At 48.7% G+C, this 24,982-nt stretch overlaps 11 non-coding genes and 3 pseudogenes across 11 annotated transcripts; all 14 read right to left on the bottom strand.

Annotated features, from left to right (window-relative positions):
* Window positions 1-662: 662 nt before the first annotated feature.
* LOC142285351 (U2 spliceosomal RNA) lies at window positions 663-857 on the bottom strand. The gene has a single exon (XR_012746756.1). It is a non-coding gene; the product is annotated as a U2 spliceosomal RNA (small nuclear RNA).
* Window positions 858-1,554: 697 nt separating this feature from the next.
* Window positions 1,555-1,696, bottom strand: LOC142285363 (U2 spliceosomal RNA; annotated as a pseudogene).
* A 1,387-nt stretch (window positions 1,697-3,083) lies between these two features.
* LOC142285311 (U2 spliceosomal RNA) lies at window positions 3,084-3,274 on the bottom strand. The gene has a single exon (XR_012746723.1). It is a non-coding gene; the product is annotated as a U2 spliceosomal RNA (small nuclear RNA).
* Window positions 3,275-4,661: 1,387 nt separating this feature from the next.
* On the bottom strand, window positions 4,662-4,852 carry LOC142285310 (U2 spliceosomal RNA). Its single transcript, XR_012746722.1, has one exon. It is a non-coding gene; the product is annotated as a U2 spliceosomal RNA (small nuclear RNA).
* Window positions 4,853-6,239: 1,387 nt separating this feature from the next.
* Window positions 6,240-6,430, bottom strand: LOC142285309 (U2 spliceosomal RNA). The gene has a single exon (XR_012746721.1). It is a non-coding gene; the product is annotated as a U2 spliceosomal RNA (small nuclear RNA).
* A 1,387-nt stretch (window positions 6,431-7,817) lies between these two features.
* On the bottom strand, window positions 7,818-8,008 carry LOC142285307 (U2 spliceosomal RNA). Its single transcript, XR_012746719.1, has one exon. It is a non-coding gene; the product is annotated as a U2 spliceosomal RNA (small nuclear RNA).
* Window positions 8,009-9,395: 1,387 nt separating this feature from the next.
* Window positions 9,396-9,586, bottom strand: LOC142285306 (U2 spliceosomal RNA). Its single transcript, XR_012746718.1, has one exon. It is a non-coding gene; the product is annotated as a U2 spliceosomal RNA (small nuclear RNA).
* A 1,387-nt stretch (window positions 9,587-10,973) lies between these two features.
* On the bottom strand, window positions 10,974-11,164 carry LOC142285305 (U2 spliceosomal RNA). Its single transcript, XR_012746717.1, has one exon. It is a non-coding gene; the product is annotated as a U2 spliceosomal RNA (small nuclear RNA).
* A 1,387-nt stretch (window positions 11,165-12,551) lies between these two features.
* Window positions 12,552-12,742, bottom strand: LOC142285304 (U2 spliceosomal RNA). The gene has a single exon (XR_012746716.1). It is a non-coding gene; the product is annotated as a U2 spliceosomal RNA (small nuclear RNA).
* Window positions 12,743-14,129: 1,387 nt separating this feature from the next.
* On the bottom strand, window positions 14,130-14,320 carry LOC142285303 (U2 spliceosomal RNA). Its single transcript, XR_012746715.1, has one exon. It is a non-coding gene; the product is annotated as a U2 spliceosomal RNA (small nuclear RNA).
* A 1,387-nt stretch (window positions 14,321-15,707) lies between these two features.
* Window positions 15,708-15,917, bottom strand: LOC142285350 (U2 spliceosomal RNA; annotated as a pseudogene).
* A 5,440-nt stretch (window positions 15,918-21,357) lies between these two features.
* On the bottom strand, window positions 21,358-21,447 carry LOC142285359 (U2 spliceosomal RNA; annotated as a pseudogene).
* A 1,387-nt stretch (window positions 21,448-22,834) lies between these two features.
* On the bottom strand, window positions 22,835-23,025 carry LOC142285410 (U2 spliceosomal RNA). Its single transcript, XR_012746805.1, has one exon. It is a non-coding gene; the product is annotated as a U2 spliceosomal RNA (small nuclear RNA).
* A 1,387-nt stretch (window positions 23,026-24,412) lies between these two features.
* Window positions 24,413-24,603, bottom strand: LOC142285409 (U2 spliceosomal RNA). The gene has a single exon (XR_012746804.1). It is a non-coding gene; the product is annotated as a U2 spliceosomal RNA (small nuclear RNA).
* Between the last annotated feature and the right edge of the window lie 379 nt (window positions 24,604-24,982).

The raw sequence follows: 24,982 nt of genomic DNA, 5'->3' as shown, positions 1-24,982 counted from the left end.
GTGTACTTATTGAAAGTAGTAATTCTTTCATAGGCCGCCCTTTCTTAGTATTTGACGTTCCTTATATTGCGGTATGAGGCTTCGCAGTAGGTTGCAAACATTCATCACCCATGACTGTCCCCAATTGAGCTCAGAAGCTCAATGTCTATCATGACCTCTCTTTTAGAATGTCCAAGAGCAAGCAAACTATTCCTCCAGGAGAGGGCGCCAACAGACTACTAAAGAGATCATCATTACTCAAAGAAAACCCCAAAAACCAATGCATGATAGGAATAAACAGGTAACTTTCTTTGGAGTGGAAGCGGAGAGATCGCACCAGATGCCAATTCTAGATGTTATCACACCTGTGGTCACTGCAGCAGCAGGTGAATCCACTTTGTCCAAAAGGGATCTATTCCATTCAATTGCAAATGATCTAGATAAGACAGAGAACTGCAGCACGGGGACATAGCCGAGTTGGTCAGGTTGAGTGGTGATGAGTTTGCTATTTGGATGAATAAAGAAAGTCAAAAGTGTGAAAGATAAAAAACAAAAGGAGGAAGTGTGAAAAGTGAATGGGCCAAATTGAGGTGCATATGAAGACGTATGCTTTCTTCCAATTCATTAAATCGGGCTAATATGAATCAGGTGAATTGAGTTCTGCTTTTGGAAACTGGGTTAAGAAGGGGTGCACCGTTCCTGGAGGTACTGCAATACCAGGTCAATGCGTGGAGTGGACAGAGCAAGCTCTTTTTCCATCTCCCTGTTCTAAAAATCCATTTAATATATGGTCCCCAGATAGGGGACGTATCAGATATTAAACTGATAAGAACAGATTTTGATTTAATGAAGCTTTCCAAAGCACCGCAAAAATGCATGACCGAAGTCACACCAAAAACAGTGCAAAGGCTAGGATTCGTGTGGACCCCTCCGTGAGAAGAGGATCCCCAAAAATCAACCCCGTCCCTCCGAGCCAGAAGGCCACAGCGAGGGTCAGGGATCTTCGGTGCTCCCCCAAGCCGAAGCCTGGTTGAGCCTTGTTGTTGCTCCCAGCGTCCACCGAGGCATCTTACCCAAGTGGAGTAGGGAGCTACTAGTCGTTGGTTTCGCAGCCGAGACTGCCCGGACCGTCAACCGGTGTTGGTTTCTCAGCCCAAGGCTGACCGGACCTCCAACCGGGTGTTGGTTTCTCAGCCCAAGGCTGACCGGACCTCCAACCGGGTGTTGGTTTCTCAGCCCAAGGCTAACCGGACCTCCAACCGGGTGTTGGTTTCCCAGCCAAAGCTGACCCGGACCTCCAACCGGGTGTTGGTTTCTCAGCCCAAAGCTGACCGGACCTCCGACCGGGATTATAAAAATTTCCCTTCTTAGCCAGAAGGCCGGGATAGGGCAATATGCTTGGAAAGTATGAATAGGCAAGGCGCGGCGTGCGACAGAGTCTGAGGCTTACCAGGGTCCCAACCTAGCAAGTTCAGACTCCCTCCAGGGTGTCCATTCCTGGGGCACATTGCACCATAACCCCCACACTTACTCAGTCTAATAGCCTCGATCCTGGTAGGGCCATGGTTTCCTCTAGATGGATATACTATCCTCCCAAAGTACTAACAAGCGCAACCTTCCAGTGTGCATTGCATCATTGTACTAAGGTGGCCGGAGCCTTAAACCACCTTTTCGAACGATACTACACTTGATCTTAGCCAAAAGGCCGAGAAGCGATAACCAGAATTGGTTTGGGCCTCGAGTGGCACCCTGGCCTATGCCGGACACATCTTAGGGAGAGAGAGCGAGAGGGAGACAAACCCACGCCTACACAAGACATTTTGTCACCCAAGCCAACCCTTGAAAAGGCTGCTTTGCAGAGCCAAAACAAGAAGAATGGTGCGTTTTGCAGCCGCCGCCCACTGCAATGAATCTGAATAACTCCTCCTTTAGGGCGCAAGCAACTCCCCTCCCCCTTGCAGTCTTTCCAATTCACGATACAAAAAGACGGACAGGACAGGTTGCCTGACTTTCCGTCACTGCCACCCTTTGCCATCCTTACCCGTAGAAAGCCCTTTCATCATCCCCAAACCCTAATCTTTTCCCTTTCCTTCCCAGCCCCCAAACCCTGCCCTCTGTACCTTTCTCACCACCCGCTTCCCTTCTCCTGTCATCCCCCTACCACCCGGGAAAAAAAGAGATTGCCCCCTCCTTCCACTAGCCCACCCTCCCACCCAAAGAACAACTTCTTCTGCGCAGCTTGTTTTCTAGGCAGCAGCGCTATTGTGATGTCATCGGGGGGCATTGTGACAAGCCGCCAGTGTTCCGTCTCTTCATGTTGTGCACAGTTCAAACGGAAAATACATCAACAGGCAGACTACAGAAAAGCTTACTATCAAAGGTTAGAGGGGGGCTTTCTCAGAGGGCTTTTTACAGTTTTTCTATTCCCAATTAGCCGTTTAAGTGTACTTATTGAAAGTAGTAATTCTTTCATAGGCCGCCCTTTCTTAGTATTTGACGTTCCTTATATTGCGGTATGAGGCTTCGCAGTAGGTTGCAAACATTCATCACCCATGACTGTCCCCAATTGAGCTCAGAAGCTCAATGTCTATCATGACCTCTCTTTTAGAATGTCCAAGAGCAAGCAAACTATTCCTCCAGGAGAGGGCGCCAACAGACTACTAAAGAGATCATCATTACTCAAAGAAAACCCCAAAAACCAATGCATGATAGGAATAAACAGGTAACTTTCTTTGGAGTGGAAGCGGAGAGATCGCACCAGATGCCAATTCTAGATGTTATCACACCTGTGGTCACTGCAGCAGCAGGTGAATCCACTTTGTCCAAAAGGGATCTATTCCATTCAATTGCAAATGATCTAGATAAGACAGAGAACTGCAGCACGGGGACATAGCCGAGTTGGTCAGGTTGAGTGGTGATGAGTTTGCTATTTGGATGAATAAAGAAAGTCAAAAGTGTGAAAGATAAAAAACAAAAGGAGGAAGTGTGAAAAGTGAATGGGCCAAATTGAGGTGCATATGAAGACGTATGCTTTCTTCCAATTCATTAAATCGGGCTAATATGAATCAGGTGAATTGAGTTCTGCTTTTGGAAACTGGGTTAAGAAGGGGTGCACCGTTCCTGGAGGTACTGCAATACCAGGTCAATGCGTGGAGTGGACAGAGCAAGCTCTTTTTCCATCTCCCTGTTCTAAAAATCCATTTAATATATGGTCCCCAGATAGGGGACGTATCAGATATTAAACTGATAAGAACAGATACTACACTTGATCTTAGCCAAAAGGCCGAGAAGCGATAACCAGAATTGGTTTGGGCCTCGAGTGGCACCCTGGCCTATGCCGGACACATCTTAGGGAGAGAGAGCGAGAGGGAGACAAACCCACGCCTACACAAGACATTTTGTCACCCAAGCCAACCCTTGAAAAGGCTGCTTTGCAGAGCCAAAACAAGAAGAATGGTGCGTTTTGCAGCCGCCGCCCACTGCAATGAATCTGAATAACTCCTCCTTTAGGGCGCAAGCAACTCCCCTCCCCCTTGCAGTCTTTCCAATTCACGATACAAAAAGACGGACAGGACAGGTTGCCTGACTTTCCGTCACTGCCACCCTTTGCCATCCTTACCCGTAGAAAGCCCTTTCATCATCCCCAAACCCTAATCTTTTCCCTTTCCTTCCCAGCCCCCAAACCCTGCCCTCTGTACCTTTCTCACCACCCGCTTCCCTTCTCCTGTCATCCCCCTACCACCCGGGAAAAAAAGAGATTGCCCCCTCCTTCCACTAGCCCACCCTCCCACCCAAAGAACAACTTCTTCTGCGCAGCTTGTTTTCTAGGCAGCAGCGCTATTGTGATGTCATCGGGGGGCATTGTGACAAGCCGCCAGTGTTCCGTCTCTTCATGTTGTGCACAGTTCAAACGGAAAATACATCAACAGGCAGACTACAGAAAAGCTTACTATCAAAGGTTAGAGGGGGGCTTTCTCAGAGGGCTTTTTACAGTTTTTCTATTCCCAATTAGCCGTTTAAGTGTACTTATTGAAAGTAGTAATTCTTTCATAGGCCGCCCTTTCTTAGTATTTGACGTTCCTTATATTGCGGTATGAGGCTTCGCAGTAGGTTGCAAACATTCATCACCCATGACTGTCCCCAATTGAGCTCAGAAGCTCAATGTCTATCATGACCTCTCTTTTAGAATGTCCAAGAGCAAGCAAACTATTCCTCCAGGAGAGGGCGCCAACAGACTACTAAAGAGATCATCATTACTCAAAGAAAACCCCAAAAACCAATGCATGATAGGAATAAACAGGTAACTTTCTTTGGAGTGGAAGCGGAGAGATCGCACCAGATGCCAATTCTAGATGTTATCACACCTGTGGTCACTGCAGCAGCAGGTGAATCCACTTTGTCCAAAAGGGATCTATTCCATTCAATTGCAAATGATCTAGATAAGACAGAGAACTGCAGCACGGGGACATAGCCGAGTTGGTCAGGTTGAGTGGTGATGAGTTTGCTATTTGGATGAATAAAGAAAGTCAAAAGTGTGAAAGATAAAAAACAAAAGGAGGAAGTGTGAAAAGTGAATGGGCCAAATTGAGGTGCATATGAAGACGTATGCTTTCTTCCAATTCATTAAATCGGGCTAATATGAATCAGGTGAATTGAGTTCTGCTTTTGGAAACTGGGTTAAGAAGGGGTGCACCGTTCCTGGAGGTACTGCAATACCAGGTCAATGCGTGGAGTGGACAGAGCAAGCTCTTTTTCCATCTCCCTGTTCTAAAAATCCATTTAATATATGGTCCCCAGATAGGGGACGTATCAGATATTAAACTGATAAGAACAGATACTACACTTGATCTTAGCCAAAAGGCCGAGAAGCGATAACCAGAATTGGTTTGGGCCTCGAGTGGCACCCTGGCCTATGCCGGACACATCTTAGGGAGAGAGAGCGAGAGGGAGACAAACCCACGCCTACACAAGACATTTTGTCACCCAAGCCAACCCTTGAAAAGGCTGCTTTGCAGAGCCAAAACAAGAAGAATGGTGCGTTTTGCAGCCGCCGCCCACTGCAATGAATCTGAATAACTCCTCCTTTAGGGCGCAAGCAACTCCCCTCCCCCTTGCAGTCTTTCCAATTCACGATACAAAAAGACGGACAGGACAGGTTGCCTGACTTTCCGTCACTGCCACCCTTTGCCATCCTTACCCGTAGAAAGCCCTTTCATCATCCCCAAACCCTAATCTTTTCCCTTTCCTTCCCAGCCCCCAAACCCTGCCCTCTGTACCTTTCTCACCACCCGCTTCCCTTCTCCTGTCATCCCCCTACCACCCGGGAAAAAAAGAGATTGCCCCCTCCTTCCACTAGCCCACCCTCCCACCCAAAGAACAACTTCTTCTGCGCAGCTTGTTTTCTAGGCAGCAGCGCTATTGTGATGTCATCGGGGGGCATTGTGACAAGCCGCCAGTGTTCCGTCTCTTCATGTTGTGCACAGTTCAAACGGAAAATACATCAACAGGCAGACTACAGAAAAGCTTACTATCAAAGGTTAGAGGGGGGCTTTCTCAGAGGGCTTTTTACAGTTTTTCTATTCCCAATTAGCCGTTTAAGTGTACTTATTGAAAGTAGTAATTCTTTCATAGGCCGCCCTTTCTTAGTATTTGACGTTCCTTATATTGCGGTATGAGGCTTCGCAGTAGGTTGCAAACATTCATCACCCATGACTGTCCCCAATTGAGCTCAGAAGCTCAATGTCTATCATGACCTCTCTTTTAGAATGTCCAAGAGCAAGCAAACTATTCCTCCAGGAGAGGGCGCCAACAGACTACTAAAGAGATCATCATTACTCAAAGAAAACCCCAAAAACCAATGCATGATAGGAATAAACAGGTAACTTTCTTTGGAGTGGAAGCGGAGAGATCGCACCAGATGCCAATTCTAGATGTTATCACACCTGTGGTCACTGCAGCAGCAGGTGAATCCACTTTGTCCAAAAGGGATCTATTCCATTCAATTGCAAATGATCTAGATAAGACAGAGAACTGCAGCACGGGGACATAGCCGAGTTGGTCAGGTTGAGTGGTGATGAGTTTGCTATTTGGATGAATAAAGAAAGTCAAAAGTGTGAAAGATAAAAAACAAAAGGAGGAAGTGTGAAAAGTGAATGGGCCAAATTGAGGTGCATATGAAGACGTATGCTTTCTTCCAATTCATTAAATCGGGCTAATATGAATCAGGTGAATTGAGTTCTGCTTTTGGAAACTGGGTTAAGAAGGGGTGCACCGTTCCTGGAGGTACTGCAATACCAGGTCAATGCGTGGAGTGGACAGAGCAAGCTCTTTTTCCATCTCCCTGTTCTAAAAATCCATTTAATATATGGTCCCCAGATAGGGGACGTATCAGATATTAAACTGATAAGAACAGATACTACACTTGATCTTAGCCAAAAGGCCGAGAAGCGATAACCAGAATTGGTTTGGGCCTCGAGTGGCACCCTGGCCTATGCCGGACACATCTTAGGGAGAGAGAGCGAGAGGGAGACAAACCCACGCCTACACAAGACATTTTGTCACCCAAGCCAACCCTTGAAAAGGCTGCTTTGCAGAGCCAAAACAAGAAGAATGGTGCGTTTTGCAGCCGCCGCCCACTGCAATGAATCTGAATAACTCCTCCTTTAGGGCGCAAGCAACTCCCCTCCCCCTTGCAGTCTTTCCAATTCACGATACAAAAAGACGGACAGGACAGGTTGCCTGACTTTCCGTCACTGCCACCCTTTGCCATCCTTACCCGTAGAAAGCCCTTTCATCATCCCCAAACCCTAATCTTTTCCCTTTCCTTCCCAGCCCCCAAACCCTGCCCTCTGTACCTTTCTCACCACCCGCTTCCCTTCTCCTGTCATCCCCCTACCACCCGGGAAAAAAAGAGATTGCCCCCTCCTTCCACTAGCCCACCCTCCCACCCAAAGAACAACTTCTTCTGCGCAGCTTGTTTTCTAGGCAGCAGCGCTATTGTGATGTCATCGGGGGGCATTGTGACAAGCCGCCAGTGTTCCGTCTCTTCATGTTGTGCACAGTTCAAACGGAAAATACATCAACAGGCAGACTACAGAAAAGCTTACTATCAAAGGTTAGAGGGGGGCTTTCTCAGAGGGCTTTTTACAGTTTTTCTATTCCCAATTAGCCGTTTAAGTGTACTTATTGAAAGTAGTAATTCTTTCATAGGCCGCCCTTTCTTAGTATTTGACGTTCCTTATATTGCGGTATGAGGCTTCGCAGTAGGTTGCAAACATTCATCACCCATGACTGTCCCCAATTGAGCTCAGAAGCTCAATGTCTATCATGACCTCTCTTTTAGAATGTCCAAGAGCAAGCAAACTATTCCTCCAGGAGAGGGCGCCAACAGACTACTAAAGAGATCATCATTACTCAAAGAAAACCCCAAAAACCAATGCATGATAGGAATAAACAGGTAACTTTCTTTGGAGTGGAAGCGGAGAGATCGCACCAGATGCCAATTCTAGATGTTATCACACCTGTGGTCACTGCAGCAGCAGGTGAATCCACTTTGTCCAAAAGGGATCTATTCCATTCAATTGCAAATGATCTAGATAAGACAGAGAACTGCAGCACGGGGACATAGCCGAGTTGGTCAGGTTGAGTGGTGATGAGTTTGCTATTTGGATGAATAAAGAAAGTCAAAAGTGTGAAAGATAAAAAACAAAAGGAGGAAGTGTGAAAAGTGAATGGGCCAAATTGAGGTGCATATGAAGACGTATGCTTTCTTCCAATTCATTAAATCGGGCTAATATGAATCAGGTGAATTGAGTTCTGCTTTTGGAAACTGGGTTAAGAAGGGGTGCACCGTTCCTGGAGGTACTGCAATACCAGGTCAATGCGTGGAGTGGACAGAGCAAGCTCTTTTTCCATCTCCCTGTTCTAAAAATCCATTTAATATATGGTCCCCAGATAGGGGACGTATCAGATATTAAACTGATAAGAACAGATACTACACTTGATCTTAGCCAAAAGGCCGAGAAGCGATAACCAGAATTGGTTTGGGCCTCGAGTGGCACCCTGGCCTATGCCGGACACATCTTAGGGAGAGAGAGCGAGAGGGAGACAAACCCACGCCTACACAAGACATTTTGTCACCCAAGCCAACCCTTGAAAAGGCTGCTTTGCAGAGCCAAAACAAGAAGAATGGTGCGTTTTGCAGCCGCCGCCCACTGCAATGAATCTGAATAACTCCTCCTTTAGGGCGCAAGCAACTCCCCTCCCCCTTGCAGTCTTTCCAATTCACGATACAAAAAGACGGACAGGACAGGTTGCCTGACTTTCCGTCACTGCCACCCTTTGCCATCCTTACCCGTAGAAAGCCCTTTCATCATCCCCAAACCCTAATCTTTTCCCTTTCCTTCCCAGCCCCCAAACCCTGCCCTCTGTACCTTTCTCACCACCCGCTTCCCTTCTCCTGTCATCCCCCTACCACCCGGGAAAAAAAGAGATTGCCCCCTCCTTCCACTAGCCCACCCTCCCACCCAAAGAACAACTTCTTCTGCGCAGCTTGTTTTCTAGGCAGCAGCGCTATTGTGATGTCATCGGGGGGCATTGTGACAAGCCGCCAGTGTTCCGTCTCTTCATGTTGTGCACAGTTCAAACGGAAAATACATCAACAGGCAGACTACAGAAAAGCTTACTATCAAAGGTTAGAGGGGGGCTTTCTCAGAGGGCTTTTTACAGTTTTTCTATTCCCAATTAGCCGTTTAAGTGTACTTATTGAAAGTAGTAATTCTTTCATAGGCCGCCCTTTCTTAGTATTTGACGTTCCTTATATTGCGGTATGAGGCTTCGCAGTAGGTTGCAAACATTCATCACCCATGACTGTCCCCAATTGAGCTCAGAAGCTCAATGTCTATCATGACCTCTCTTTTAGAATGTCCAAGAGCAAGCAAACTATTCCTCCAGGAGAGGGCGCCAACAGACTACTAAAGAGATCATCATTACTCAAAGAAAACCCCAAAAACCAATGCATGATAGGAATAAACAGGTAACTTTCTTTGGAGTGGAAGCGGAGAGATCGCACCAGATGCCAATTCTAGATGTTATCACACCTGTGGTCACTGCAGCAGCAGGTGAATCCACTTTGTCCAAAAGGGATCTATTCCATTCAATTGCAAATGATCTAGATAAGACAGAGAACTGCAGCACGGGGACATAGCCGAGTTGGTCAGGTTGAGTGGTGATGAGTTTGCTATTTGGATGAATAAAGAAAGTCAAAAGTGTGAAAGATAAAAAACAAAAGGAGGAAGTGTGAAAAGTGAATGGGCCAAATTGAGGTGCATATGAAGACGTATGCTTTCTTCCAATTCATTAAATCGGGCTAATATGAATCAGGTGAATTGAGTTCTGCTTTTGGAAACTGGGTTAAGAAGGGGTGCACCGTTCCTGGAGGTACTGCAATACCAGGTCAATGCGTGGAGTGGACAGAGCAAGCTCTTTTTCCATCTCCCTGTTCTAAAAATCCATTTAATATATGGTCCCCAGATAGGGGACGTATCAGATATTAAACTGATAAGAACAGATACTACACTTGATCTTAGCCAAAAGGCCGAGAAGCGATAACCAGAATTGGTTTGGGCCTCGAGTGGCACCCTGGCCTATGCCGGACACATCTTAGGGAGAGAGAGCGAGAGGGAGACAAACCCACGCCTACACAAGACATTTTGTCACCCAAGCCAACCCTTGAAAAGGCTGCTTTGCAGAGCCAAAACAAGAAGAATGGTGCGTTTTGCAGCCGCCGCCCACTGCAATGAATCTGAATAACTCCTCCTTTAGGGCGCAAGCAACTCCCCTCCCCCTTGCAGTCTTTCCAATTCACGATACAAAAAGACGGACAGGACAGGTTGCCTGACTTTCCGTCACTGCCACCCTTTGCCATCCTTACCCGTAGAAAGCCCTTTCATCATCCCCAAACCCTAATCTTTTCCCTTTCCTTCCCAGCCCCCAAACCCTGCCCTCTGTACCTTTCTCACCACCCGCTTCCCTTCTCCTGTCATCCCCCTACCACCCGGGAAAAAAAGAGATTGCCCCCTCCTTCCACTAGCCCACCCTCCCACCCAAAGAACAACTTCTTCTGCGCAGCTTGTTTTCTAGGCAGCAGCGCTATTGTGATGTCATCGGGGGGCATTGTGACAAGCCGCCAGTGTTCCGTCTCTTCATGTTGTGCACAGTTCAAACGGAAAATACATCAACAGGCAGACTACAGAAAAGCTTACTATCAAAGGTTAGAGGGGGGCTTTCTCAGAGGGCTTTTTACAGTTTTTCTATTCCCAATTAGCCGTTTAAGTGTACTTATTGAAAGTAGTAATTCTTTCATAGGCCGCCCTTTCTTAGTATTTGACGTTCCTTATATTGCGGTATGAGGCTTCGCAGTAGGTTGCAAACATTCATCACCCATGACTGTCCCCAATTGAGCTCAGAAGCTCAATGTCTATCATGACCTCTCTTTTAGAATGTCCAAGAGCAAGCAAACTATTCCTCCAGGAGAGGGCGCCAACAGACTACTAAAGAGATCATCATTACTCAAAGAAAACCCCAAAAACCAATGCATGATAGGAATAAACAGGTAACTTTCTTTGGAGTGGAAGCGGAGAGATCGCACCAGATGCCAATTCTAGATGTTATCACACCTGTGGTCACTGCAGCAGCAGGTGAATCCACTTTGTCCAAAAGGGATCTATTCCATTCAATTGCAAATGATCTAGATAAGACAGAGAACTGCAGCACGGGGACATAGCCGAGTTGGTCAGGTTGAGTGGTGATGAGTTTGCTATTTGGATGAATAAAGAAAGTCAAAAGTGTGAAAGATAAAAAACAAAAGGAGGAAGTGTGAAAAGTGAATGGGCCAAATTGAGGTGCATATGAAGACGTATGCTTTCTTCCAATTCATTAAATCGGGCTAATATGAATCAGGTGAATTGAGTTCTGCTTTTGGAAACTGGGTTAAGAAGGGGTGCACCGTTCCTGGAGGTACTGCAATACCAGGTCAATGCGTGGAGTGGACAGAGCAAGCTCTTTTTCCATCTCCCTGTTCTAAAAATCCATTTAATATATGGTCCCCAGATAGGGGACGTATCAGATATTAAACTGATAAGAACAGATACTACACTTGATCTTAGCCAAAAGGCCGAGAAGCGATAACCAGAATTGGTTTGGGCCTCGAGTGGCACCCTGGCCTATGCCGGACACATCTTAGGGAGAGAGAGCGAGAGGGAGACAAACCCACGCCTACACAAGACATTTTGTCACCCAAGCCAACCCTTGAAAAGGCTGCTTTGCAGAGCCAAAACAAGAAGAATGGTGCGTTTTGCAGCCGCCGCCCACTGCAATGAATCTGAATAACTCCTCCTTTAGGGCGCAAGCAACTCCCCTCCCCCTTGCAGTCTTTCCAATTCACGATACAAAAAGACGGACAGGACAGGTTGCCTGACTTTCCGTCACTGCCACCCTTTGCCATCCTTACCCGTAGAAAGCCCTTTCATCATCCCCAAACCCTAATCTTTTCCCTTTCCTTCCCAGCCCCCAAACCCTGCCCTCTGTACCTTTCTCACCACCCGCTTCCCTTCTCCTGTCATCCCCCTACCACCCGGGAAAAAAAGAGATTGCCCCCTCCTTCCACTAGCCCACCCTCCCACCCAAAGAACAACTTCTTCTGCGCAGCTTGTTTTCTAGGCAGCAGCGCTATTGTGATGTCATCGGGGGGCATTGTGACAAGCCGCCAGTGTTCCGTCTCTTCATGTTGTGCACAGTTCAAACGGAAAATACATCAACAGGCAGACTACAGAAAAGCTTACTATCAAAGGTTAGAGGGGGGCTTTCTCAGAGGGCTTTTTACAGTTTTTCTATTCCCAATTAGCCGTTTAAGTGTACTTATTGAAAGTAGTAATTCTTTCATAGGCCGCCCTTTCTTAGTATTTGACGTTCCTTATATTGCGGTATGAGGCTTCGCAGTAGGTTGCAAACATTCATCACCCATGACTGTCCCCAATTGAGCTCAGAAGCTCAATGTCTATCATGACCTCTCTTTTAGAATGTCCAAGAGCAAGCAAACTATTCCTCCAGGAGAGGGCGCCAACAGACTACTAAAGAGATCATCATTACTCAAAGAAAACCCCAAAAACCAATGCATGATAGGAATAAACAGGTAACTTTCTTTGGAGTGGAAGCGGAGAGATCGCACCAGATGCCAATTCTAGATGTTATCACACCTGTGGTCACTGCAGCAGCAGGTGAATCCACTTTGTCCAAAAGGGATCTATTCCATTCAATTGCAAATGATCTAGATAAGACAGAGAACTGCAGCACGGGGACATAGCCGAGTTGGTCAGGTTGAGTGGTGATGAGTTTGCTATTTGGATGAATAAAGAAAGTCAAAAGTGTGAAAGATAAAAAACAAAAGGAGGAAGTGTGAAAAGTGAATGGGCCAAATTGAGGTGCATATGAAGACGTATGCTTTCTTCCAATTCATTAAATCGGGCTAATATGAATCAGGTGAATTGAGTTCTGCTTTTGGAAACTGGGTTAAGAAGGGGTGCACCGTTCCTGGAGGTACTGCAATACCAGGTCAATGCGTGGAGTGGACAGAGCAAGCTCTTTTTCCATCTCCCTGTTCTAAAAATCCATTTAATATATGGTCCCCAGATAGGGGACGTATCAGATATTAAACTGATAAGAACAGATACTACACTTGATCTTAGCCAAAAGGCCGAGAAGCGATAACCAGAATTGGTTTGGGCCTCGAGTGGCACCCTGGCCTATGCCGGACACATCTTAGGGAGAGAGAGCGAGAGGGAGACAAACCCACGCCTACACAAGACATTTTGTCACCCAAGCCAACCCTTGAAAAGGCTGCTTTGCAGAGCCAAAACAAGAAGAATGGTGCGTTTTGCAGCCGCCGCCCACTGCAATGAATCTGAATAACTCCTCCTTTAGGGCGCAAGCAACTCCCCTCCCCCTTGCAGTCTTTCCAATTCACGATACAAAAAGACGGACAGGACAGGTTGCCTGACTTTCCGTCACTGCCACCCTTTGCCATCCTTACCCGTAGAAAGCCCTTTCATCATCCCCAAACCCTAATCTTTTCCCTTTCCTTCCCAGCCCCCAAACCCTGCCCTCTGTACCTTTCTCACCACCCGCTTCCCTTCTCCTGTCATCCCCCTACCACCCGGGAAAAAAAGAGATTGCCCCCTCCTTCCACTAGCCCACCCTCCCACCCAAAGAACAACTTCTTCTGCGCAGCTTGTTTTCTAGGCAGCAGCGCTATTGTGATGTCATCGGGGGGCATTGTGACAAGCCGCCAGTGTTCCGTCTCTTCATGTTGTGCACAGTTCAAACGGAAAATACATCAACAGGCAGACTACAGAAAAGCTTACTATCAAAGGTTAGAGGGGGGCTTTCTCAGAGGGCTTTTTACAGTTTTTCTATTCCCAATTAGCCGTTTAAGTGTACTTATTGAAAGTAGTAATTCTTTCATAGGCCGCCCTTTCTTAGTATTTGACGTTCCTTATATTGCGGTATGAGGCTTCGCAGTAGGTTGCAAACATTCATCACCCATGACTGTCCCCAATTGAGCTCAGAAGCTCAATGTCTATCATGACCTCTCTTTTAGAATGTCCAAGAGCAAGCAAACTATTCCTCCAGGAGAGGGCGCCAACAGACTACTAAAGAGATCATCATTACTCAAAGAAAACCCCAAAAACCAATGCATGATAGGAATAAACAGGTAACTTTCTTTGGAGTGGAAGCGGAGAGATCGCACCAGATGCCAATTCTAGATGTTATCACACCTGTGGTCACTGCAGCAGCAGGTGAATCCACTTTGTCCAAAAGGGATCTATTCCATTCAATTGCAAATGATCTAGATAAGACAGAGAACTGCAGCACGGGGACATAGCCGAGTTGGTCAGGTTGAGTGGTGATGAGTTTGCTATTTGGATGAATAAAGAAAGTCAAAAGTGTGAAAGATAAAAAACAAAAGGAGGAAGTGTGAAAAGTGAATGGGCCAAATTGAGGTGCATATGAAGACGTATGCTTTCTTCCAATTCATTAAATCGGGCTAATATGAATCAGGTGAATTGAGTTCTGCTTTTGGAAACTGGGTTAAGAAGGGGTGCACCGTTCCTGGAGGTACTGCAATACCAGGTCAATGCGTGGAGTGGACAGAGCAAGCTCTTTTTCCATCTCCCTGTTCTAAAAATCCATTTAATATATGGTCCCCAGATAGGGGACGTATCAGATATTAAACTGATAAGAACAGATACTACACTTGATCTTAGCCAAAAGGCCGAGAAGCGATAACCAGAATTGGTTTGGGCCTCGAGTGGCACCCTGGCCTATGCCGGACACATCTTAGGGAGAGAGAGCGAGAGGGAGACAAACCCACGCCTACACAAGACATTTTGTCACCCAAGCCAACCCTTGAAAAGGCTGCTTTGCAGAGCCAAAACAAGAAGAATGGTGCGTTTTGCAGCCGCCGCCCACTGCAATGAATCTGAATAACTCCTCCTTTAGGGCGCAAGCAACTCCCCTCCCCCTTGCAGTCTTTCCAATTCACGATACAAAAAGACGGACAGGACAGGTTGCCTGACTTTCCGTCACTGCCACCCTTTGCCATCCTTACCCGTAGAAAGCCCTTTCATCATCCCCAAACCCTAATCTTTTCCCTTTCCTTCCCAGCCCCCAAACCCTGCCCTCTGTACCTTTCTCACCACCCGCTTCCCTTCTCCTGTCATCCCCCTACCACCCGGGAAAAAAAGAGATTGCCCCCTCCTTCCACTAGCCCACCCTCCCACCCAAAGAACAACTTCTTCTGCGCAGCTTGTTTTCTAGGCAGCAGCGCTATTGTGATGTCATCGGGGGGCATTGTGACAAGCCGCCAGTGTTCCGTCTCTTCATGTTGTGCACAGTTCAAACGGAAAATACATCAACAGGCAGACTACAGAAAAGCTTACTATCAAAGGTTAGAGGGGGGCTTTCTCAGAGGGCTTTTTACAGTTTTTCTATTCCCAATTAGCCGTTTAAGTGTACTTATTGAAAGTAGTAATTCTTTCATAGGCCGCCCTTTCTTAGTATTTGACGTTCCTTATATTGCGGTATGAGGCTTCGCAGTAGGTTGCAAACATTCATCACCCATGACTGTCCCCAATTGAGCTCAGAAGCTCAATGTCTATCATGACCTCTCTTTTAGAATGTCCAAGAGCAAGCAAACTATTCCTCCAGGAGAGGGCGCCAACAGACTACTAAAGAGATCATCATTACTCAAAGAAAACCCCAAAAACCAATGCATGATAGGAATAAACAGGTAACTTTCTTTGGAGTGGAAGCGGAGAGATCGCACCAGATGCCAATTCTAGATGTTATCACACCTGTGGTCACTGCAGCAGCAGGTGAATCCACTTTGTCCAAAAGGGATCTATTCCATTCAATTGCAAATGATCTAGATAAGACAGAGAACTGCAGCACGGGGACATAGCCGAGTTGGTCAGGTTGAGTGGTGATGAGTTTGCTATTTGGATGAATAAAGAAAGTCAAAAGTGTGAAAGATAAAAAACAAAAGGAGGAAGTGTGAAAAGTGAATGGGCCAAATTGAGGAGCATATGAAGACGTATGCTTTCTTCCAATTCATTAAATCGGGCTAATATGAATCAGGTGAATTGAGTTCTGCTTTTGGAAACTGGGTTAAGAAGGGGTGCACCGTTCCTGGAGGTACTGCAATACCAGGTCAATGCGTGGAGTGGACAGAGCAAGCTCTTTTTCCATCTCCCTGTTCTAAAAATCCATTTAATATATGGTCCCCAGATAGGGGACGTATCAGATATTAAACTGATAAGAACAGATTTTTTTTTTTGATTTAACAGCATCTTTATTATCATGCACTACTCACAAAAAGGTAACAAACCGTGTACAGTGCCGCAGCCCCGTACACACAGAAATATACAATCCTTCTTACATAGCCATAGAGTACGACGCACTAAACTATACATCACGCTCCTATGCTTATCCATAACACTCAAGCTGAAAGAAAAAGTTAGACAATAAATAACGACGAACCGGCGATTGGGGGATGGGGGTAGGGGAAAAGGGGGATAGGGTGGGGAAATCACAGGCCCGAAGCTTTATTGAAAGACGCACATAACGGGAAAAGGAGGGAGGGGGCATGGAAGAGGTCTAAACCTCCTCCTCGGCGCTGTCGTCCGGACTGTCCATGATGGAATAGTCTCTGAGCAGGCTGTGGATCAGCCTGCGGCAATCCTGGATAGACATCCTCTCCCTCTTCAAGATGAGCCGGTTCCTGGCGACCCAAATAGCGTCCTTAAAGCAGTTCATAAGGCGCCAAGCCTCCTGGATGGCTCCAACGGTGTGAGTCCCAGGGAAGAGTCCATAAAGTACGGAATGGTACGATAGGCTCCCTCTGGGGACAGAGTTCCTCAGGTCATCCTCCAGGGCAACCAACAGGCGCTGTGCGAAACGGCAGTCCCAAAAGGCGTGCAGCGATGTTTCCTCCACGAAGGGGCACCTTGGGCAGTACCGGGTTTTGCACAGGTTCCGGGCGTGCATGAATGACCGGACGGGCAGTCCGCCCTGTATCGCCATCCATGACAAGTCCTTGTGCCCGTTGGTCAATCCAGCCGATGACACGTTTGTCCAAACAGTCTCCAGTGTGTCGTGATGAAGTCCTGGAATGTTCTCCATTTCGTCCTTGGCTCTGATGAGTTTGTGGATAGTCTTTGGCTTCCACAAATCAGGCTTGAGTCCCTCCAGTTGGTGTTCCCTCACAAACCGAACCACGTCTCCGTAGAACCATGGCGCCGTCCAGTTGTAGGGGAAGGAGCTGTCCCACTTGTCCCAGCCTAACCGTCTCCAAAGGGGGAGCAGGAAGAAGCGAGACATGGACCCACCCGCGGAACCTCTCTTGACTCGCAGAGTTCGGCGAACGCAGTCACATACGAAGGAGGATCGCAGGAGGGTGGGGATATCGGGTACGCCCTTCCCACCCTTGCGAGGATCCTTGTACATGATGCTCCGCTTTACTCTGTCCATCTTGGATCCCCAGACAAAACGAAACACCGTCCTGGTAATGGCCCTGCACACGGTGGCAAGGGGGGGCCAGGCCTGGGCCGTGTACTGCAGCACGGGCAGTACCTCGTTACGCAGGACCAGTGCTTTGCCCTCACAGGTGAGGCGTCTGAGGCTCCACAGACCGATCCGTTGGGTGATCTTGGTCAAGCGTTCCTCCCAGGACTTGAGGGCTGCTCCTTCCTTCCCGAACCAGACTCCAAGAACCTTGATGAAATCCGGCTGGATGCTGAAGGGGAAGGGGGCGGAAGAGGCCGGCTGCCAGTCCCCGAAGAGCATGGCTTCCGACTTCCCGCAGTTGACTTTGGCTCCCGAAGCCCGTCCGAAGGTCTCACAGGTCTGGACGAGGGTGTCGACTGAGCGCCGGTCCGCGCAGAAGACGGTCACGTCGTCCATGTAGAGCGAGCACTTGACCTCGAAGCGTTCTGGTCCTGGTGCGGTGATCCCTCTGATCTCTCCATTCCGCCGGATAGCCTCTGCAAAGAGTTCTATAACACAAACAAAAAGAAGAGGTGACAGAGGACAGCCTTGTCTGACCCCTGAGAGGACCGGGAAGGGGTCAGTCTTCCAGCCGTTTACCAACACCGAGCTGTGAATATCAAAATACATTAGTTGGACATACAAGCAAAACATGTTACCCAAACCTAACCTGTGCAGAGCTTTGCCCAGGAACTCATGGGAAACACGGTCGAAGGCCTTTTCCTGATCCAACGAGATCAGGGCTGCGTGCACCCGGCGGGCTTTGATGTACTCGACCGTGTCCCGCATGAGAGCCAGGCTGTCTGCGGTGCGACGTCCGGGGATGCCGCAGGTCTGATCCGGGTGGATGATCCGTCCGATAACAGTCTTCAATCTCGTTGCCATCGTCTTGGCCAGGATCTTGTAGTCGACGTTCAGAAGGGTGATGGGACGCCAATTCTTCAGGTCGCACCTCTCTCCTTTACGCTTGTACAGGATCGTGACCATTCCTTCCCTCAGAGATGGAGGCATTCTGCCCTCCACCACCATCTCCTCATACAGCCCTAACAGGTCCGGACAGATTAGGTCTCCCAGCGCTACATAGAGCTCTGCTGGGAGGCCGTCACTGCCCGGTGTCCTGCCAGAACTAAAGGATTTGGCGGCCGAGAGCAGCTCGTCCACCGTCAGAGGAACATCCATGGCCGCCGCGTCTGCAGGGTCAAGATGGTTAGTGATACCTGACAGGAACTTATCGGCGGCCTCGGGGTCAGTAGTCTTGCGGGCGTAGAGTTCGCTGTAGAAGTCGCTGACGACCTTCATCACGTTCTCTTTCCCGCGTCGCATGCTGCCACTCTCGTCTCGTAGTTCATTCATGGGCGTGTGACCGGCGTGGAGTTTCCTGAAAAAGAACGAGTTACATTTCTCACCCTTCTCCAGGTTCTCCACTTTGGAACGGAAGACAATTCGCTCGGACTCCTCCTCGAAGTGCCTTTTCAGGCTCCTCTTAGTCTCCTCCAGCTCCTCTCTCACGTCCCAGCCGCATCGAAGAAGGTCCTGCAGGGAACGCAGCTCACGCTGGAGTCTCCTGAAGTCCCTCCTCTTCAGACCCGCCTGTTGTTGACTCTTTGCCTGAAAGAAGAAACGGAACTCGAGTTTAACGTATTCCCACCAGTCAGAAACAGACTGGAAGCCCGCCTTGTAGGCCCGCCACGTGGAGTAGGCAGCTCTAAGCTCCTCCAGAATCTCACCCTTTTCCAGCAGAGAGCAGTTCAGCTTCCAGGAGCCCGGGCCAATGGGGAAGCCATGGCCCAGCACACCTTGAAAGTGAATGGCTCTGTGGTCAGAGAAGAAGCAGGGGACCATCGAGTGCCCACTCCGCCCAACCGCCCGAGAGGTAAACACAAAGTCAATCCTGGAACGCAGCGAGCCATCGGATCGGCACCATGAATAGTTCACGGATCCGTGTCCGATGGAGCCAACAACGTCCACAAGAGAGGCTTCGGTCACCATCTCAATGAGCAGTTTGGATGTGACGTCCAACTTGGCAGCCGTTCCAGAACTGCGTCCATCCTCCTCAATCGGGCAGTTGAAATCCCCGGCCATCACTACCGTCCTGGCAGTAGCGAGCTGAGGGCGCAGGGCTTGGAGGAGCTCCAGTCGATCGCTCTTCACAGGAGAAGCGTACACATTGATGAACCTGACAGGTTCTCCCGCCCAGGTGCCATCCACGAGCAGTAACCTGCCGCAGACGATTTCCTGAACAGAGTCCAATGTGAAGGCGCTTCCCCTGATCAGCACGGCGACCCCCGCGGACCTACAGTCGCCTCCGCCGGACCAGTAGGATGGGCCATGGGTCCACTCCCTGGCCAGATGGTTGAAGGACCTAGAGGAGGGAAGGGAGCATTCCTGCAGGAAAAATACATCACTAGACTGAGTGTTAAGGAACGCAAAAATTGTCTGACGTCGGAACTTGTCTCTGATGCTCCTAACATTAATGGAAAAGGTGTTAATGTTAGCAGTCATTGGAGGAAAGAGAAAGTTAGCGCAGGCGGTGTGCCTTAGTTACCACTCCGGTCGGGCGGTTCTTCCTCTTTGGCACCTGCTGGTAAGGGTATCTCCAGCAGACCCTCTTCTTCTAGCTGATCGAGCAGGGATGGTGCCTCAGTGGCTTCCGACTCCTCCATTTCTTCTTCGGCCACAAGGGACTCCACCATCTGCTCCAACACGTCCGGTTCTGGGAGGAGGCCATCCTCCTCTTCCTGGGGTGGATTGGGATCCACAATGAACAGCTTGGAAGGTTCTGCGACAGGACTATCTTCCACCTTCCTTTTCCTTTGGCCTGTACCTGAGGAGACAAGAGCTGGAAAATCCTCCTCGGTGAAAAGTGCAAGAGTGCTGAGGTCCTCTGCTCTCATGGTCTGGGGAGGGAGAGTGGGCTTTGGGGGGGGGGTGAGGAGACCAACTGAGGAGTAGGGAAATGAGGTGGAGGTAGTGGAATCCTCAGTAGGGTTGGCCGGGGGGGGAGGGGTTTGGACAGGGGTGGCAGGGGGGGGGACCAGGGAGGGGGCAACAGTTTTCTTACCCTTTTTCCTGGACTCCGTGGCTGCTGGGGCATCGGCTGGAGCCACGGTCGCCGGGTTCTTGGCCGCCTTGTCCTTGGCCTCTGTGGCCTTGGTCGTAGCTGCCTTGGTCGACGAAGCTGTGACTACCCGATACTGGGTCACCGCGGCAACCCTTGCCCAGGATTTCTCCCGCTGTGGGCAGTCCTTGTAAAGGTGGTCCGCCTGTCCACATAGGTTGCAAGTCTTCTTCTTTGGGCAGTCCTTGGAGCTGTGTCCCGTCACCCGGCAAACCCTGCAGGCGTCCTCCTTGCAGGTCTTCATCGAATGCCCTTTCCCGCCACATTTCCTGCAGTTGTGTGGCATGTCCGGGTAGTAGATGAGACCAAAGGAGTTTCCCAGAGAGAATGTCGGGGGCAGGTGCTGGAGACCATCCTCGGATGCTGGTTCCCTGTAGAGTCGAACGGTTACTGACCACTTACCCGTCCAGAATCCGTTGCCGTTAAGGATGTGGGATGGCTCCCTCACCACTGTGCAGAGACGTCCCAGGAACGTGGAGATGTCTCTTCCTGGGGTGTGCGGGTTCCGCATGGAGACCGTGATCCTCTTCTCATCCCTCTGTATAGGACAGGATCCTAAAAAAGAATGAAAAGGGGAGTCCGGCATCGCTGCGTTCATCGCCTCCCAGTATCTCCTGCAGGCATTCACCGTGGCAAAGGTTACCAGAAAAATGCCAGTCATGAAGGTCTGGACACTCAGGGTTTCCGCCCTGGAGAAGCCCTGATCCAGAATCATCTTCTTGCAGAACACGTCGCTGGACATGTCCGGCAACCTACCATCCACCGCCTTTAGCTTCAGGGCGACCGTCTGCCGCATCCAAGGCTCCAGGGTTGGAGCCTTTTCAGGCGGCGTCCGGGCTCCCTCCGGCTGGCTGGCGTCGGAGGTAGGGGCCTCTTGGGCCGAAGAAGCCTCTGGATGAGCCTTCCTGGAGGTCCCTGGGTCCTGAGCCTTCTTGGCTGCCTTCTCTGGCTTGCTTGCCATGGCTGGTTCCTGCTTGAGTTCCCGGAGCTGGATCTTGGATTCTTCTCCGGGTGTCTTCTCCCGCTGTGTTCCTCCTCGAAGTTCCTCTGGTCTCCCCAAGTCTTCTCCGAGCCTTCGTCTTCTTGCTTCTTTCTGCCAAGCTCTTCTTCCGTCCGATCTCCCTCTTCCGGTCTCGGCTGGGCTTCGGAGCTCGTCTCCCTGATCGTATCTCGTCAAGTGTAGCTAGCTCAGTTTGTTCTGATAAGAACAGATACTACACTTGATCTTAGCCAAAAGGCCGAGAAGCGATAACCAGAATTGGTTTGGGCCTCGAGTGGCACCCTGGCCTATGCCGGACACATCTTAGGGAGAGAGAGCGAGAGGGAGACAAACCCACGCCTACACAAGACATTTTGTCACCCAAGCCAACCCTTGAAAAGGCTGCTTTGCAGAGCCAAAACAAGAAGAATGGTGCGTTTTGCAGCCGCCGCCCACTGCAATGAATCTGAATAACTCCTCCTTTAGGGCGCAAGCAACTCCCCTCCCCCTTGCAGTCTTTCCAATTCACGATACAAAAAGACGGACAGGACAGGTTGCCTGACTTTCCGTCACTGCCACCCTTTGCCATCCTTACCCGTAGAAAGCCCTTTCATCATCCCCAAACCCTAATCTTTTCCCTTTCCTTCCCAGCCCCCAAACCCTGCCCTCTGTACCTTTCTCACCACCCGCTTCCCTTCTCCTGTCATCCCCCTACCACCCGGGAAAAAAAGAGATTGCCCCCTCCTTCCACTAGCCCACCCTCCCACCCAAAGAACAACTTCTTCTGCGCAGCTTGTTTTCTAGGCAGCAGCGCTATTGTGATGTCATCGGGGGGCATTGTGACAAGCCGCCAGTGTTCCGTCTCTTCATGTTGTGCACAGTTCAAACGGAAAATACATCAACAGGCAGACTACAGAAAAGCTTACTATCAAAGGTTAGAGGGGGGCTTTCTCAGAGGGCTTTTTACAGTTTTTCTATTCCCAATTAGCCGTTTAAGTGTACTTATTGAAAGTAGTAATTCTTTCATAGGCCGCCCTTTCTTAGTATTTGACGTTCCTTATATTGCGGTATGAGGCTTCGCAGTAGGTTGCAAACATTCATCACCCATGACTGTCCCCAATTGAGCTCAGAAGCTCAATGTCTATCATGACCTCTCTTTTAGAATGTCCAAGAGCAAGCAAACTATTCCTCCAGGAGAGGGCGCCAACAGACTACTAAAGAGATCATCATTACTCAAAGAAAACCCCAAAAACCAATGCATGATAGGAATAAACAGGTAACTTTCTTTGGAGTGGAAGCGGAGAGATCGCACCAGATGCCAATTCTAGATGTTATCACACCTGTGGTCACTGCAGCAGCAGGTGAATCCACTTTGTCCAAAAGGGATCTATTCCATTCAATTGCAAATGATCTAGATAAGACAGAGAACTGCAGCACGGGGACATAGCCGAGTTGGTCAGGTTGAGTGGTGATGAGTTTGCTATTTGGATGAATAAAGAAAGTCAAAAGTGTGAAAGATAAAAAACAAAAGGAGGAAGTGTGAAAAGTGAATGGGCCAAATTGAGGTGCATATGAAGACGTATGCTTTCTTCCAATTCATTAAATCGGGCTAATATGAATCAGGTGAATTGAGTTCTGCTTTTGGAAACTGGGTTAAGAAGGGGTGCACCGTTCCTGGAGGTACTGCAATACCAGGTCAATGCGTGGAGTGGACAGAGCAAGCTCTTTTTCCATCTCCCTGTTCTAAAAATCCATTTAATATATGGTCCCCAGATAGGGGACGTATCAGATATTAAACTGATAAGAACAGATACTACACTTGATCTTAGCCAAAAGGCCGAGAAGCGATAACCAGAATTGGTTTGGGCCTCGAGTGGCACCCTGGCCTATGCCGGACACATCTTAGGGAGAGAGAGCGAGAGGGAGACAAACCCACGCCTACACAAGACATTTTGTCACCCAAGCCAACCCTTGAAAAGGCTGCTTTGCAGAGCCAAAACAAGAAGAATGGTGCGTTTTGCAGCCGCCGCCCACTGCAATGAATCTGAATAACTCCTCCTTTAGGGCGCAAGCAACTCCCCTCCCCCTTGCAGTCTTTCCAATTCACGATACAAAAAGACGGACAGGACAGGTTGCCTGACTTTCCGTCACTGCCACCCTTTGCCATCCTTACCCGTAGAAAGCCCTTTCATCATCCCCAAACCCTAATCTTTTCCCTTTCCTTCCCAGCCCCCAAACCCTGCCCTCTGTACCTTTCTCACCACCCGCTTCCCTTCTCCTGTCATCCCCCTACCACCCGGGAAAAAAAGAGATTGCCCCCTCCTTCCACTAGCCCACCCTCCCACCCAAAGAACAACTTCTTCTGCGCAGCTTGTTTTCTAGGCAGCAGCGCTATTGTGATGTCATCGGGGGGCATTGTGACAAGCCGCCAGTGTTCCGTCTCTTCATGTTGTGCACAGTTCAAACGGAAAATACATCAACAGGCAGACTACAGAAAAGCTTACTATCAAAGGTTAGAGGGGGGCTTTCTCAGAGGGCTTTTTACAGTTTTTCTATTCCCAATTAGCCGTTTAAGTGTACTTATTGAAAGTAGTAATTCTTTCATAGGCCGCCCTTTCTTAGTATTTGACGTTCCTTATATTGCGGTATGAGGCTTCGCAGTAGGTTGCAAACATTCATCACCCATGACTGTCCCCAATTGAGCTCAGAAGCTCAATGTCTATCATGACCTCTCTTTTAGAATGTCCAAGAGCAAGCAAACTATTCCTCCAGGAGAGGGCGCCAACAGACTACTAAAGAGATCATCATTACTCAAAGAAAACCCCAAAAACCAATGCATGATAGGAATAAACAGGTAACTTTCTTTGGAGTGGAAGCGGAGAGATCGCACCAGATGCCAATTCTAGATGTTATCACACCTGTGGTCACTGCAGCAGCAGGTGAATCCACTTTGTCCAAAAGGGATCTATTCCATTCAATTGCAAATGATCTAGATAAGACAGAGAACTGCAGCACGGGGACATAGCCGAGTTGGTCAGGTTGAGTGGTGATGAGTTTGCTATTTGGATGAATAAAGAAAGTCAAAAGTGTGAAAGATAAAAAACAAAAGGAGGAAGTGTGAAAAGTGAATGGGCCAAATTGAGGTGCATATGAAGACGTATGCTTTCTTCCAATTCATTAAATCGGGCTAATATGAATCAGGTGAATTGAGTTCTGCTTTTGGAAACTGGGTTAAGAAGGGGTGCACCGTTCCTGGAGGTACTGCAATACCAGGTCAATGCGTGGAGTGGACAGAGCAAGCTCTTTTTCCATCTCCCTGTTCTAAAAATCCATTTAATATATGGTCCCCAGATAGGGGACGTATCAGATATTAAACTGATAAGAACAGATACTACACTTGATCTTAGCCAAAAGGCCGAGAAGCGATAACCAGAATTGGTTTGGGCCTCGAGTGGCACCCTGGCCTATGCCGGACACATCTTAGGGAGAGAGAGCGAGAGGGAGACAAACCCACGCCTACACAAGACATTTTGTCACCCAAGCCAACCCTTGAAAAGGCTGCTTTGCAGAGCCAAAACAAGAAGAATGGTGCATTTTGCAGCCGCCGCCCACTGCAATGAATCTGAATAACTCCTCCTTTAGGGCGCAAGCAACTCCCCTCCCCCTTGCAGTCTTTCCAATTCACGATACAAAAAGACGGACAGGACAGGTTGCCTGACTTTCCGTCACTGCCACCCTTTGCCATCCTTACCCGTAGAAAGCCCTTTCATCATCCCCAAACCCTAATCTTTTCCCTTTCCTTCCCA

This window comes from Anomaloglossus baeobatrachus, unplaced genomic scaffold (assembly GCF_048569485.1).
Source record: "Anomaloglossus baeobatrachus isolate aAnoBae1 unplaced genomic scaffold, aAnoBae1.hap1 Scaffold_599, whole genome shotgun sequence".
Taxonomy (NCBI): Eukaryota; Metazoa; Chordata; class Amphibia; order Anura; family Aromobatidae; genus Anomaloglossus; species Anomaloglossus baeobatrachus.
This window is presented reverse-complemented; position numbering and strand designations above follow the sequence as displayed.